General features: G+C 47.4%; 1 protein-coding gene across 1 annotated transcript in view; it reads right to left on the reverse strand.

The window, feature by feature from the left end:
* Positions 1-15,591, reverse strand: part of SLC2A9 (solute carrier family 2 member 9) — a 231,455-nt gene that overhangs the window by 187,190 nt on the left and 28,674 nt on the right. The window lies entirely within an intron of this gene.

A 15,591-nucleotide genomic window follows, 5' to 3' on the forward strand; every position in this document is an offset into this window, starting at 1 on the left:
CGGGCAGTATCCCACAGTGCACCATTGTGACTGCCTTGGACAGCAATCTGAACTCAGATGCACTGGCCAGGTAAACAGGAAAAGTCCCGCGAACTTTTAAATTTCATTTCCTGTTTGCCCATCGTGGAGCTCTGATCAGCACGGATGGCGATACAGTCCAAAGAGCTCCAGCATGGGCCGTACGGGAGATACTGGATCTGATCGCTGTATAGGGAGGCAAATCTGTTCTATCACAGCTCTGTTACAGAAGACGAAATGAGAAAGCATTTGAAAAAATCTCCAGGCTACGATAGACAGAGGCCACAGCACAGTGCTGTGTGACAAGCGTAACGGAAAGCCAAAGAATCAAATGGATGCTCATGGAAGGAGGGAGGGGGTACTGAGGACTCCAGCTATTCCGCAGTCCCCGCAGTCTCCGAAAAGCATTTGCATTCTTGGCTGAGCTCCTAGTGCCTGTAGGGTCAAACACATTGTCCAGGATGTTTCAGGGTATATGTCGTCAATTTTACCCCCACTCCTACCCGTGAAAGAAAAGGGGAAAAAATCGTTTCTCGACTTTTTTATGTCACCCTATGTCTACTGCATGCTGCTGGCAGACGCAGTGCTGCGGCAATGATTAGCAGCATCCTCTCCCCACCCCTCCCCGGTGGCAGACTGTACAATATGACTGCTATCCATCGTCATCATCAGCCCATGAGTGCTCCTGGCTGGCCTCAGGTGAGGTCAGCTGGGGGCGCCTGGGTAAAAATAGGAATGACTTCCGGTCATTCCCGGTAGATGGTACAGAACGGCTGGTAACTGTCCTGATCATAGCAAGTGGGGGCTGAGTTCCATCAGCCCCCCCACCCGGGGGATGCTGGGCTCCTCTCCCCTCCACTGTTTAATGTCCTGCCTGCACTATCATAGCAGCTGGAGGCTTCCTCCCCCTCATTTTATCTCACTAAAAAGTCAGTGTTTCTTACTCCTGCATTCTTCATTACTTCATCACACAAATGGGGGGACACTGCAACAGTAGCCCAGAAAGGTTGGGGGAGGAGGGAAGCAACGGGTGGGGTTGTTGCAGGGGCACCCCTCTGAATGGCATGCAGCTCGTCATTTCTGTGGGATCTGACACGGAGCGGCTGTGCTCTCTGGTTCTCTGATACACTGGTTCTCTAGTACACTTGCCCCGTATTGTAGGCAGGACTGACTCTATTTTTAGATAAACCATAAAGGAGGGATTGACTCGGGGAGTCATTCCCATTTTTGTCTTTGCGCCCCCAGCCAACCTCAGCTAAGGCCACCCAGGAGCACCCATGACAGCAGCAGACGGTACAGAACGACTGCTAACCATCATCTCATCGCCAATTTACAATAGCACAGCAGACAGTACAGAACAACTGGTAACTATCTCTGCTACCTTGCAATGGCAAATGAATGCTGCTGTGTAGTGCTGCAGTACCGCCTCTGTCAGCGGCATCCAGTACACATACGGTAACAGTGACAAAAGGCAAAACGGGCTCCATGGTTGCCATGCTATGGCGTCTGCTAGGGTAGTCCAGGGAAAAAGGGCACGAAATGATTGTCTGCCGTTGCTTTCACAGAGGAAGGAATGAGTGACGACATTTACCCAGAATCACCCACGACACTGTTTTTGCACTATCATGCATTGGGATCTCAACCCAGAATTCCAATGGGCGGGGGAGACTGCAGGAACTATGGAATAGCTAGGGGAAAGCTACCCACAGTGCAACGCTCTGGAAATCGATGCTAGTCTCGGACCATGGACGCACACCGCCGAATTAATGTGCGTAGTGTGGCCGTGTGCACTCGACTTTATACAATCTGTTTTACAAAACTGGTTTACGTAAAATCTGAATAATCCCGTAGTGTAGACATACCCACAGTGTTGTCTGTTATACAGAAGGTCAGACTATATGATCACAATGGTCCCTTTGTTACCCAGGGTTCTCTCAACCCTAACCTCAGGGTAACTGTACTCTTTGTGAGGCAGTTTTAGGAACAAATCAAAGGGGGACACAGCACATCCATCTGATTAAAGATTGGCACAAATCTAAAGTGCTTTCATCCAAACTTACTATTTTATTAGCTCTCAAGCACACACAGATATGCAAAAAGTTAGAGTGCTTCCAACCACTAGTTACCCATGGTCTGGAGGGGTCAAATGACAAGGTTCAAATGGCCAGCTATCCATTTGTCACTGGGGATTCAAAGAGATGTCAAGAAGGTCAAATCCAAATTACTCAGACCCCGTTTATGTTAGTAACTGATACAATTACATCAACGTATCAACCAAAGAAAAACCATTGAGCAAGCACTTTTAAACCATTAGTCCTGCAGCTGTATTTCCATACAATAGTCCAAAGATATAGCTAGACATCCTGATTTTGGGTTTCTTTTGTGTGTGTGTGTGTGTGTTTGGTTTTTGTTTTGTTTTAAAAGACACAGCCTTCAGCAGCTTCATAGAAGGCTTTGACAAGGAAAGCGGCAGGGTCATGGTCACTTCTGCTGGACACCCTCTTCCCCTCCTGGCCTGCCTAGTTATGCTAAGCCTGCTGAAAAAGTCTGGTAGTGTATATAATATCAGGGTTGGAAGGGACCTCATCTAGTCCAACCCCCTGCTTAAAGCAGGGCCAATCCCCAGACAGATTTTTACTCCAATTCCCTAAATGGCCCCTTCAAGGATTGAATTTACAACCCTGGGTTTAACAGGCCAATGCTCAAACCCCTGAGCTATCCCTTTCCCCGTAGCAGAGCTACTTTTGGCAATAAGTATGACAATTGGTATTCCAGTTACTGGCAGTGGCCTGGGCATTTTGCTGTGCTGCCAATGTCTCCCCTAACACCTTCCAGCCTTAGAATCATGAAGCTACTCCTGGGAGTAGTCCTACTGACTTGAGTTACTTATCTCAGTCCAGTTCAGGAAAACATCCCTACTGAATGCAGCACTGAAGTCACTGGAGCTTAAGCATATGTTTAAAGTTAAGCACACGTGCGTAAGTGGTGTGCTAAGTAGCACAGACTTAAGCACATGCTTAAGTACATACCTGAATCGGGGCCTTTTTTCCTTCAAAATTGCAAGGGCAGAGTCTGAGTTTTAGTATATGTTCACACAGCACCCAGTGCAAAGGGGTTCTGGCTTAGTTGGGACCTCTAGGCACTACTATTAACAAATCAAGCGCAGCAGCAGGAGGTGGTTCAACCCTCATGTAAAAGTTGTAGACAAGCATCATTTCATCCAGTTCTTGAGTATAATGCAGCAGCTGTTCAGCAATGCACAGTAAAACAGGATTTTCAGACAGAATATCCATTGAAATCAGAGGAGGACTTTAGGTAGCCAGATGTAATTACAATATTAGTGTTGGGTCGTAGGCAGGACACTAGGCTCATTACCCCACAGCTAATCACTCATCTCTGCTGACCAGCTCATCAAGAAGACACTACCTCTGACAGGGGTGTCTCATAATACCATGCTGGGGCATTAGATCAAAACTGACACAGGGGGAAGACTAGTAAGTAAGTGAAGCTCTTCTATTAATTCTTGTTCTGAGATATTAAAACACCCAAAGATTGGGTATTTTAATGTTACACATTTTAGCTACTGTTTATTTGCAGGCTAACAATTAGTAGTGGGAGTGTCAGAGAGAGGAAGGATGATCCAGTGGTTAGGGATGTTCCAGGGACTCAGAAGACCCAGGTTCAATTCCTTGGTCTTCCACAGACTTCCTGTATGATCTCAAGTAAGGCCTTGTCTACACAAATGAGGTAAGTCAATCTAAGTTAGGATAGTTAATTTACATAAATTACTTAACTGAAGTTGACGTAGCTTAGATCAACTTACAGCGGGGTCTACACCGTGCTTTGTTGGTGGGAGACACTCTCCCATCGATTTATCATGCCTGCACCAGACCGCTAACTCAACACCACTACATCGATCATAGCAGCACCAACTTAGCCTGTAGTGAAGAAAAAGCCCTAAATCACTGTGACATTCCCCTGGCGTTATCTGCACCAATGATCTGCTAGGTCACTCCAATCCTTGATGCTGGGAGCCAGCTTTACCCTGCTCTGCTGTGAGAACCCCCTCTCCTGGGCTGTTCACACACAGCCTTTGGCATGTAAGATGCTTGGATTGAGCAACCGAATGACACTAGCCAATATCTCTGGTCCCAGACACAACCTCTGTCTTGCAGTGTCCAGTTATGCCTGCTGAATGCTGCAAGCTTATATGAGTTTGTCAGTTTAACAAAGAAATTGATATGCACCAAGCTTGTTATCCCAAGGGGAGTCTCTGACACGCTTCAAACCAAACGCACTACTTCAAGTAGAACAAACAAATATATTAACTACAAAGGTAGATGTTAAGTGCTTATAAGTCAAAGTACAACAAGTCAGATATGATCAACGAAATAAAAGCAAAACGCATTCTAAGCTGACCTTAATATTTTCCATGCCATTACAAACTTAGATGCTTCTCACCACAGGCTGGCTCCGTGGTCCCCAACACGGTGCCCACGGGCATCATGGCACCTGCCGGGGCATCTATGCACCCACGTACTGGCTGGCGGAAAAGCATCTGCCAAAATGCTGCCGAAAAGTGTCGTAACCAAGAGGCATCATTGCTGAAATGCTGCTGAAAATCATTTTGGCAGTGACACGTCTTGACATTGCTGCTTCTCGGAAGCATTTTGGCGAATGCTTGTCCACTGGCCACGGTCCTCCATGGCTCATCATCCAGTGCCGACCACCCAGAAAAGGTTGGGGACCACTGGGCTGGCTAGTTGCCCTTCATCCAGGCTCTCCCCTTTGATCAGGATTTCAGTTGCTTGGTGATGGTGTCTGTAGATGAAGGTGAAAGAGAGAGACAGCATGGCAAACATCTCTCTCTTTTATCGTGTTCTTTCTTCCCTCTTGACTTTGCCCCCCCTTCAGAGTCAGGTGAGCATTACCTCATCATAGTCCCTGACTGACCAAGGGAAGTGGGGGTGACTCACTGGAGAATACAGCTGATCTTTTGTTGCTGCCTAGGTCAGTGTCCTTTATTCCTGTGACGCTGGGCTGAGTTTGTCCCATACATGCCCTGATGAGGTGTGAATTGTGCTTCTGCTCTTAGAGAGTTTTGCCTGAGCCTCTGCTCCTGGAGAGTTTTTGCCTGGGCTTGTTTTAAGCCATGAGGATACATTTTCAGCCTCATAACAATATACATGAAATTACAACCTATAACATTACTAGAACAATTATGCTGAGTGCATCATGAGCTTTCTAAAGACACCCGACATGACAAACTTTGCATTGGATACCACACAATCATATTATAAGGATGAACATAGGGGTGCAGGGTGTTCCCCTGAGATACAGTGTCACAGTCACTCAGTCTCTGTTCCTTAGCTCCCCATCTGTAACATGGGGATAATAGCACTTCCCCATCACCTATGTATTCTTGCAGCACCCTCAACAGTTTATGAGGTGCACAGATACTACAGTAATGGGTCCATGTAAGTGCCTATGATATTTATGGTTGCCAACCCCAATATTGTAAACATTTAAACTGATTCAAGTCTGTAGAATGTAACTCTGTTGGATTCTGTATCTCTTACTAAATTTAGCCCATGTTTATTGAAGTTTGGCTCAGGATTGGCCACAGCTGGGCTTAAGTACACAATATATGGTTTGAAATGAAAGCCCTTCAAAGATCAGTACTTGGAGCTGTTTTACTTGTAGGAGGCCAGGATTTTAACATAGGTGTTTGGGTTAATCTGATTTCAAAACTCTGAGTGAAACTCAAAGGGATGCAGACATCTGAGTACCAAAAACCAAAGAAAATTACCATCCTTCCCCTCCACTCTTCTTTCGTCCAAGCCCATTTACCTTATCCTTCTATATTATATTGCTGCTGCTGGGAGCAGACAAACCGGTTCCTCACCCCCAAAACTTTTTGTTGTTCAATTGCATTCACATCTGTATGACAGCCTTGTTTAAAGAAAAAAATTAGAATTGTCTTTATTGAAGGGTAAGCATGGAATCAGTGAAGGGATTCATGATCCCAGGATCAAAGGTCTTCTAAGTTCACAAGCACATTTTAAAAATCAGCATGATAGGGCATGTGTTTCATTATGGCATTTACAATATAATAGGAAGTAAGCTGTATCGTAGCCAATGAGGTTAATCCGAGGCGCGATTATTGCTAATTGTAAACTTAGAGCTTGGCTACATTTGCAGGTGTGCAGCGCTGGGAGTTATAGCTGTCTTCGTACAGCTGTTTAGGGAAAGCGCTGCACTGTGGCCACACTGACAGCTACCAGCGCTGCAGTGTGGCCGCATTTGCAGAGCTGTTGGGAGTGGTGCATTGTGGGCAGCTATCCCACAGAGCACCTCGTCCCATTTTGGCGCCGTGGGTTGTGGGAAGGGGACGGAAGGGTGCGGGTCATTCCGCTTCCTGTCCCAACGCCCCGTGGTGCATCGCTTCACATCCCAGCAGTCACTGTTTTTCTGTCCACGTTTGGCACCATTGTGAGTCTCCCAACGGTTTCTGTGCAGCATGATTTCTGTGGGAAATGGAGCCCGAGCTGCTGAGGACTTTGCTGATGAGTGTCGCCAGCACATCACGTTTGGCAGTGGAGCTATTCCTTCAGCTCCAAAGTGACAGTGAGGAGTCCGACGATGAGATCGAGTCGCCTGATGCGTATGACACTAAATTGCTTGTGGCATTCACGGAAATGCTCAGCACCGTGGAACACCGCTTTTGGGCTCGGGAAACAAGCACTGAGTGGTGGGATCACATCGTCATGGAAGTCTGGGATGACGAGCAGTGGCTGCAGAACTTTTGGATGAGAAAAGCCAGTTTCATGGGACTGTGTGTGAGCTCGCCCCCACCCTGCAGCACAAGGACACGAGATTGAGAGCTGCCCTGCCAGTGGAGAAGCGGGTGGCTATTGCAGTCTGGAAGCTGGCAACTCCAGACAGCTACCAATCGGTCGCGAACCAGTTTGGAGTGGGAAAGTCTACCGTTGGAATCATGTTGATGCAAGTTTGCAGGGCCGTTAATCGCATCCTGCTAAGAAGAACCGTGACTCTGGGGAACGTGCAGGACATTCTGGATGGCTTTGCACAAATGGGTTTCCCTAACTGTGGAGGGGCGATAGATGGGATGCATATTCCTATTCTGGCACAACCGCACATTAATCGGAAGGGGTATTTCTCTGTGATTCTCCAGGCGCTTGTGGATCACCATGGGCATTTCATTGACATTTACACAGGCTGGCCTGGAAAGGTGCATGATGCACGCATCTGTCCAGGAAGCTGCAGGCTGGGACTTTTTTCCCAGACAGGAAGATCACAGTAGGGGACGTAGAAATGCCCATTGTGATCCTTGGAGACCCCAATTACCTGTTAATGCCTTGGCTCATGAAACCGTATACAGGGAAGCTTGACAGGAGCAAGGACCGGTTCAACTACAGGCTGAGCCGGTGCCAAATGACTGTGGAGTGTGCTTTTGGCCATTTAAAAGGATGCTGGAGATCTCTTTATGGGAAGCTAGACTTAGGGGAAAGCAGCATCCCTGCGGTTACATCCGCGTGCTGTACCCTCCATAATATTTGTGATGGGAAGGGTGAAATATTCAGTCAGGAATGGACCTCCGAGGTTCAACGCCTGGAGGCTGAATTTGCACAGCCAGAGAGCAGGGCTACTAGAGAGGCCCAGCACAGGGCTACAAGGATTAGGGATGCCTTGAGGGAGGAGTTTGAGGCTGAAAACCAACAGTAATGTTTGGTGCCTTGCACGGGAGTGAAGTGCAGTGGTAACAGTGATTTGCAGTGCCTGTTTTTTTCCAGGGCTACGGAATCTTTCACTTTCTGCAATAAAAAAAACTGTTTTAAAAGCCAAGAATTCATTTATTGAAAAGAAAATAACTAAAAGGGCAGGGGGGTGGGGTGGTGAACTGTACAGTCAGAGGTTTGAATATGTCCTGCCTGGAGTGCTGTGCAATGACTGCTGCACTTCAGGATGAAAATGCTACATGGTGATGGTGTTGAGTGCAGATGGTAAGGGTCATAGTTCTCAGGGCTGGTAGGTGAACGTACAAGTGTTGGGGGCAGCTGGTGGTGGTAAGAACCTGGATGCTGGAGAAGGGAGTTTTGAGCTGACATTGGGGCACAAGGGAAAGAGCTTTGGGACTGGGGGGCGAGGCAGCGCGGTAGTGCTCTGCCTGCATGGCTACGAGTGACTGGATAAAGTCCGTTTAGCGCGCCAGGATGCTTATCAGCTGCTTCGTGCTTTTCTTCTTAGCCACTGCCTGTCTCCTGCTTTCTCTTTCCCTCCACTGCTGCATTTTTTCCCTCCATTCCTGCAGTTTTTTACTCTCTCTGGCAGGCTGATTCATAACTGCTTTCACCATATCTTCCTTGCTTTTCCGTGGCTTCTTCCTCAGGTTTTGTAGCCTCTCAGCAGTCTCTGATACGGCCAGTCGAGAATTCAAGGACACTGTTATTAGAAAGACAAACACTGAAACATTTAACAGAGAGGCAGCATTGTGTATAATCACAGTGAAGGAGTTTACAGTCTCCCTTTAGCATATTTTCCACATACCAAACAGAGCACACAGAACCCATAGCAGCGAAGAAATGGTGAGTAAGGGGGAATGGGTGCAGGAGTTAATTAATCCTGGAAGATATCTCACTGCTGCGGGTCACCTGGGAAGGAGGACTGATTGGTTCAGGGCTGTACTGGGGTTTCTGTGCGTTGGGGAAAGCAAACAGCTGCAGGGGGACCTACACTGAACACTATCCCAACATTTTCCACAAGAGTTTATCCTGGAAGATATCTCGCTGCAGCGGGTCACCTGGGAAGCAAGGGAGGGTCTTCTGCAGTAATGCGGATTCTGCCCTGGCCCCTATGCAGCTTGCCTGTGTGCAGCAATGGTCCCCCCACCCCTTGCGGCACAGTGGCACGGATGCGTTAGCCTGACTGGGACAAGGACCACAGTGGCTCTCCCTATAAACTTGCGCAAGCGCATTGCCCACGCTCTGGCAGAAACTTTTGAAGAGATTACTGAGGCCGATTACTGCGACGTGATAGACCACATCAATGGGCTATTCCACATTTAGGCATGCATGCAGGCAGCCATAACCCCCCATCCTCTCCCGAAACATTTCCATCCTGAAAATAAAAGCTGCTTACCGGGAACCTGCTCCTCTGCTTCTTCTTCACCAACAAGTTCCAGCTGCTGCGACTGGCTACCTTCCTGCTGGCTTGAGAAGAGCTCTTGGCTGCATGCCTCCTGGGACTCTGGGGTGTCTCCCCCCACCCCAGTACCCTCACTCTCGGTTCCCCCCCGCCTCCACCTCCTCCTCCTCCCCCTCGCTCTGAACTGTCCATCGTGGTCGTCGGATTGGCAGTGGGGTCATCCCCAAGTATCGCGTCCAGCTCCTTGTAAAAACAGCAGGTCGTGAGGGCAACACCTGAGCGTCGGTTTCCCTCATGGGCTTTGCAATAGGCACTCCGCAGCTCCTTTACTTTAACCCTGCACTGCACTGCATCCCGGTCATGGCCCTTGAGATCTGCCCATAGGTATAGTAATTCCTACGGCTGGAGCGCAGCTGTGACTGCACAGCTTCCTCTCCCCAAACACTGATAAGGTCCATCAGCTCACCATTGCTCCATGCTGGGGCTCGTTTGGCACGTGGAGGCATGGTCACCTGGAAAGATTCACTGATTGATTGCACTCCACACCTGGCTGAGCAAATAGGAAGGGGATTTTTAAAATTCCCGGGGCATTTAAAGGGCAGGTCACCTGAGGCCAGGGCTGTAGAGTGCGAACTGATGAGCAGAGTGGCTGAACAGGCATTCTGGGATACCTCTGAATACCTTGGAGGCCAGTTACAGCGCTTTTGGTGGCCACACTTGCAAAGCAGCGCTGCATCACCAGCGCTGCAATCCTTATACCCAAGGCAGAGCAGGAGTACAACCAGCGCTGCAGCCAGGGAGATGGTTAGGCCTCAACTGGAGTATTGTGTCCAGTTCTGGGCTCCGCATTTCAAGAAAGATGTGGAGAAATTGGAGTGGGTCCAGAGAAGAGCAACAAGAATGATTAAAGGTCTTGAGAACATGACCTATGAAGGAAGGCTGAAGGAATTGGGTTTGTTTAGTTTGGAAAAGAGAAGACTGAGAGGGGACATGATAGCAGTTTTCAGGTATCTAAAAGGGTGTCATCAGGAGGAGAGAGAAAACTTGTTCACCTTAGCCTCCAATGATAGAACAAGAAGCAATGGGCTTAAACTGCAGCAAGGGAGATTTAGGTTGGACATTAGGAAAAAGTTCCTAACTGTCAGGGTAGTTAAACACTGGAATAGATTGCCTAGGGAAGTTGTGGAATCTCCATCTCTGGAGATATTTAAGAGTAGGTTAGATAAATGTCTATTGGATGGTCTAGACAGTATTTGGTCCTGCCATGAGGGCAGGGGACTGGACTCGATGACCTCTCGAGGTCCCTTCCAGTCCTAGAGTCTATGAGTCTATGTGCCTTGCAAGTGTGGACGGTGAGTAAGTTGCAGCGCTGGTGGTGGGTTTACAGCGCTGCAACTCTCCAGTGTAGCCAAGCCCTTAGATCCTTATGACTGTGCTTCAGGCAAATTTAATTACTGCTGAGATTTCAATTCAGACTTCAGCCAGCAAGTAAATGCATTCCTGAACATGCAAAAGTGCCATAATGATGATAAATCACAGACCAAAATAAAGAAATGTTGCCAAGATGGATTCCCCCGCAGTTTACATGACAAGAATACTTCAAGGTAGAAATTTTATACTTAGGTGACAAGCACTTTCTTTCTTCTTAGCTATTTATTCAAACAAACAAACAAAACCCCACACATAGTTGGCTGAATCCTTCTTGGACTCCTACAGGGCCTGACCACCCACTGTTGGAATGGAAGTCAATGGGAGGTTCTCAGTAACTCTGAAAATGAAGCCTCTGGCATTCTATGAAGCAGAATGCTGCAAGTCTCCTATGAGTTACCCTGAAATCATACATGACAGTACTCAACATCTTACATGATCTGGTTGACTTGAATGGCGAGGGGGGCAGAATGTTAATCATGTGAGTAAAGCAAGCAGGAACAAGGTCCCTACATCTAGCCATTTGTCAAAAAAAAAAATTAAAAACCTTTCATTGAAGTTTATGTGAAGGAAGTCAAAGACTGAGATTTGTACTTTTGTTGTTAACCATTTCATTCATCACTTGTACATGTACATTTTTAATCTCTCCTGGAAGCTCAAGTGGATTACACTAGGGAAAACATTTATTTTAAGAGAGGACTTTAAGAACATTTTATTACAATTCACATAATGATTGTGTAATTATTATGTAATTTTTGTGCTTTGTCATAGCAGTGGAAGATTACCCCTTCCCCCAGAATATTCAGTCATTGGGATGAGAGCTAAGAAAAGGGAAAAGCTTTTTTTTTTTCTTTCTTTTTTTTTTTAATTAAGCTGATGGCCAGAATTTTACTCTGTATTACGATAGTAACATTAATGAAGTAATTTTAAGTCAGCTACTTAGCCCATGTTTATTTGTAGGCTGTACCTACTAGTGTATAAAGATAATCTTGTTCCGTTTGAGGTTGACTTAGATAATGAAAAAACTGATGTGAACATGCATATATAGCTCAATTTTAGTTTGCTGCTGCTGGGGGCCATAGTATCCCATATTTGAACTGCTAATGATTAATCATGCAAAGGTCTGAGAGTCTCAAGAGTCTGGTGAATTTGAAGCAACAGGGGGATATCCATCTCTAGTGAGGTGGCCTGGCTCCCAGCTGCCCCAGAGAGGGATGAACCCCTCCTGATGCCAAAGTGGGTGGAGCCACTGGAGCCTGCACCCGACCCCCTCAGGTCAAGGTACAGGACAGGAAGTATAAAAGCCCAACCCCAGGGCTTAGAAGCTGCCTGGCTGCTGGAGAGGCTGGATGTTGGTGCCCTAGCTCCTACTGCCTGTGGCCACCCTGAGGGCTGGCCCTACCTGTTGTGGCTGGATGCTGACCAGATGCCAGAGAAGCCAGTAATCCTTCTGGTGAGAAGGGACCCAGAGGAGCTGCCCAGCTTACTGATCGTGGAGTACCCTGAGGAGCCCATGGTGCTTGATGCTATGGAGGATGCTGATCAAACCCAGGTACTGATAGAGGGGGATTTCAGAAGTAGCCTGAGGGCAGCTGACTCTAGTTGGGCTGTGGCACACCCAGAGTGTTGTGGCCAGGATCCCCACTGACACAACAGCAGGTTGCCTGCTGCTGTCAGGGCCTTGGGCTGGGATGCAGTGGAGTTGGGAGGGCCTGTGTCCCCCCTGCCACCCCACTCATGGGTGGCAGTCTCCCTGATGCTCAGGACCAGGAGCCTGGGCTTTGCTCTTGAACTGTTTGTTTGCTGCCCTGCCCTGACCTAGGGCCTGGGCTTATTACTGAACTCTGTGCTCAGCTCCTGCCTGAGGGTCTGAGCCCTGAACTGTTTCCTGCCCCACCAGGCTAATTTGCTGACTCACCGGACTTGCATAGTGAGGCAGCCTGGCTCCCTGCTGCCCCAGAATGGCACATGCCTCCTACACCATTGTTTTTTTTCTTTCTAGTAAGAATTTCAGTCAGTCAGAGGAGAAAATTAAAAATGACCAGTCACATATCACCAATAGCAAATACTTGAATGGTACAGTTTCTGAATTACACATAGTTTTAAAATTCATTTAAGTTGAGCAAGTAAATTGCCTAAGGGGGTCCCCACAAAGACACTTTACAAGTTAAGGATCATTTATGGCAGGAGTGGGCAAACTCCAGGCTGGGGGCCGCATCTAGCCTGCCAGACATTTTAATCCAGCCCTCGAGCTCCTGATGGGGAGCGGGGTCTGGGGCTTGCCTTGTTCTGCGTGGCCCCTAGAAGCGGCAGCATGTCCTCTCTCCCCCTCCTATTTGTAGGGGCAGCCAGGGGGCTCCACACATTTCCCCCACCCCAAGTCCCACCAATGGGAACTGCAGGGGTGGTGCCTGTGGATAGGGCAGCATGTAGTGCTGCCTGGCTGCACCTCCATATAGGAGCCAGAGGGGGAACATGCCACTGCTTCTGGGAGCTGCTTGAGGTAAGTGCTGCCTGGAGCCTGCACCTCAACCCCCTGCCCCACCCCAGATCCCCCTCCTTTCCTCTGAACCCCTTGGTCCCAGCCTGGAGCACCCTCCTGCACCTTCAACCCCTCATCCCCAGCCTCACCCTAGAGCCCTCACCCCCAGCCAGAGCCCTCACCCCCTCCCACACCTCAGTCCCCAATTTTGTGAGCATTCATGTCTGCCATAAAATTTCCATACCCAGATGTGGCCCTCAGGCCAAAAAGTTTGCCTACCTCTGATTTATGCCATAATGGCCACAACTTTTTTAAACAAACATATGTGAATGTAAGCAAACGAAGGAGGGACATGAACATAGGCTTGTGGCAAAATGTGGTTGCAGCTAATCAGCCTGAGCATGAACCACTCTTTTGACCTGATTGACAGACCCCAAAGTCAAAATGGGTACCTGGCTAGAGATACCATCAAGCCCACCCAGCCCTAGATGTGGCTTTCACCAAGCCACACTTCACTCTCACCAAAGAGAGTTAGAGCCGCTGCTGGAACAGACTCTAGGAAGTCTCAGCCTGTGAGCCTTTCATTCCAAGCACACACAGATTCCACAGTTGTGGGAAACACATACTCCACTCTACTTGCCATGCCTGTGCAAACAGATTTACCCAGCTGCTGCTGCAAAGACTACATCCACTCCCAAAGTTGTGACATGATGTTGAGGAAGATCCTCAACCTAAACATAATTCTGGCTTAGCTTGAAGAGTAAAGGAAACAATAGTTAGCATCACAACAACAAAGAGCAATTATACACCAATAAAATTTTCTGAGGATGGGAAACAACTGCTTGGCCTAATCCCTGGCCACCATTGCACAGGCAGATGTAAAAGAAAAAACTTTCTGCAGTAGAAGAGTCTGAATGACGTTTGTTCCCTTCCTGAGCCCAGCCTAAGTGTGTGCACAAGGGTGCAGCTTCCTCCCTCCCTTGTGACCAATAAAGAGGGCTCTTCAGAGCTAGATTGTGTGATTGGTGTGGAGGGCATCTCTCCAAGAAAAGCCCTAGCAAACCCAGTCCAGCCACTGCCCCACCAGCATGTGAGTCTGTGTCAAGGGCAGGGGGGGTTAATGAGAGAATGAATGAGCTGAAAGAGTTATGAATACCAAAACCATAAGCAGGTTCACAGAGGGTTTGCAAACCAAAATAGGAAAAAAAAATCACATTTTTGGCTGACAAGCATTATTTGACTAACTCTCCTTTGAAAGCACTTTTCCACTTCCTCTGCATTGAGAAGTACAAGAATGCCCAGCCAGAGCACATTGCACACTCACCAGGAAAAACATTTTGCCATCACCTTTGGGCTGGCTTTTACCCTAAACTTGGCTTGCTTTCCTAGAGTTAGTTTTTATTTTTAAAAGTTATTGGGCTTTAAATGTTTGATATGCAGCTTTGTAACTTGAATATGGAAACTGTAAAAATTTTGTGTTGCTGTAGCCATGTCGGTCCCAGGATATAAGAAAGACAAGGTGGGTAAGGTAATATTTTATTAGACCAAGTTTTGTTGGAGAGAGAGAAGCCTTCCAGCCACATCAAGCTCTTCTTCAGGTCTGGGAAAGGAACTCTGTCACACCAAAGCACAAGGTGGAACCAATTGCTATTTATGTTAAACTTCTGCACAGACGTTACTGCACACTGTAACTTGTTGGGGGCGGAGGGCTTAGAGGAAGGTTGCACTTTCTGAAGCACCTGTTACTAGACATTGAGAGAGATTCTGTATAGCGATTCCTATGTTCCCATCATAGACCTTGAGCCTCTCTGTCTGTCTGAAAATAAAATGTAATAGCTTTGATTCTTTTAATGGAAAAAGAATCGCCAAAGAAACAGTGTTGAAAAAGCCTATGAATTATGGAACGTCTTCAAAACACATTCATGATACAGCAAAAGGTCTTAATGAGTACATCCATTTATGCAAAAGGCTGCTAAGTCATCTACCACTGCATCCACATGCTGCATCTATAAACACCATGTGACACTGCACCCCATGTTCTTCATAGTGATATTATGGTATGATTATGGCAGAATTATGATGCGTTTTGTACAAGATGTGGCATGTGAGGTGTCATCAGAAGAGTTATTTACTGAATATGATTATCTTAGTCATATGCATGTATCACTTTTGTATCTGAAATTATCAATATTGACTATGTATCTGTATTTCACATGTAGTCACACCTGGGTGATACCCACTAGGCAAGATGCTTCCAGTCTAAATATCTGGTTGTGAAATGCCCATTCAGGGTAATGGGAAAATAAGCTTCTCCTAAGGCCTATCCCCCACCTAGTGAGCCTTTCCTGTGGACATTTTGGCCAGCCTGTAAGTAATGGCTGCTATGACTCTGCAAGGGCAGTGACCAGACCACATGTCTCTGGACTCCATTTCCCCCACAAATGGGCTGGGAACTGTTTTTTGGAACAAAGACTTCCTGCCATGTGCTAAAGCTGTAT

The sequence above is a fragment of the Gopherus evgoodei genome, chromosome 5, assembly GCF_007399415.2.
Source record: "Gopherus evgoodei ecotype Sinaloan lineage chromosome 5, rGopEvg1_v1.p, whole genome shotgun sequence".
Taxonomy (NCBI): Eukaryota; Metazoa; Chordata; order Testudines; family Testudinidae; genus Gopherus; species Gopherus evgoodei.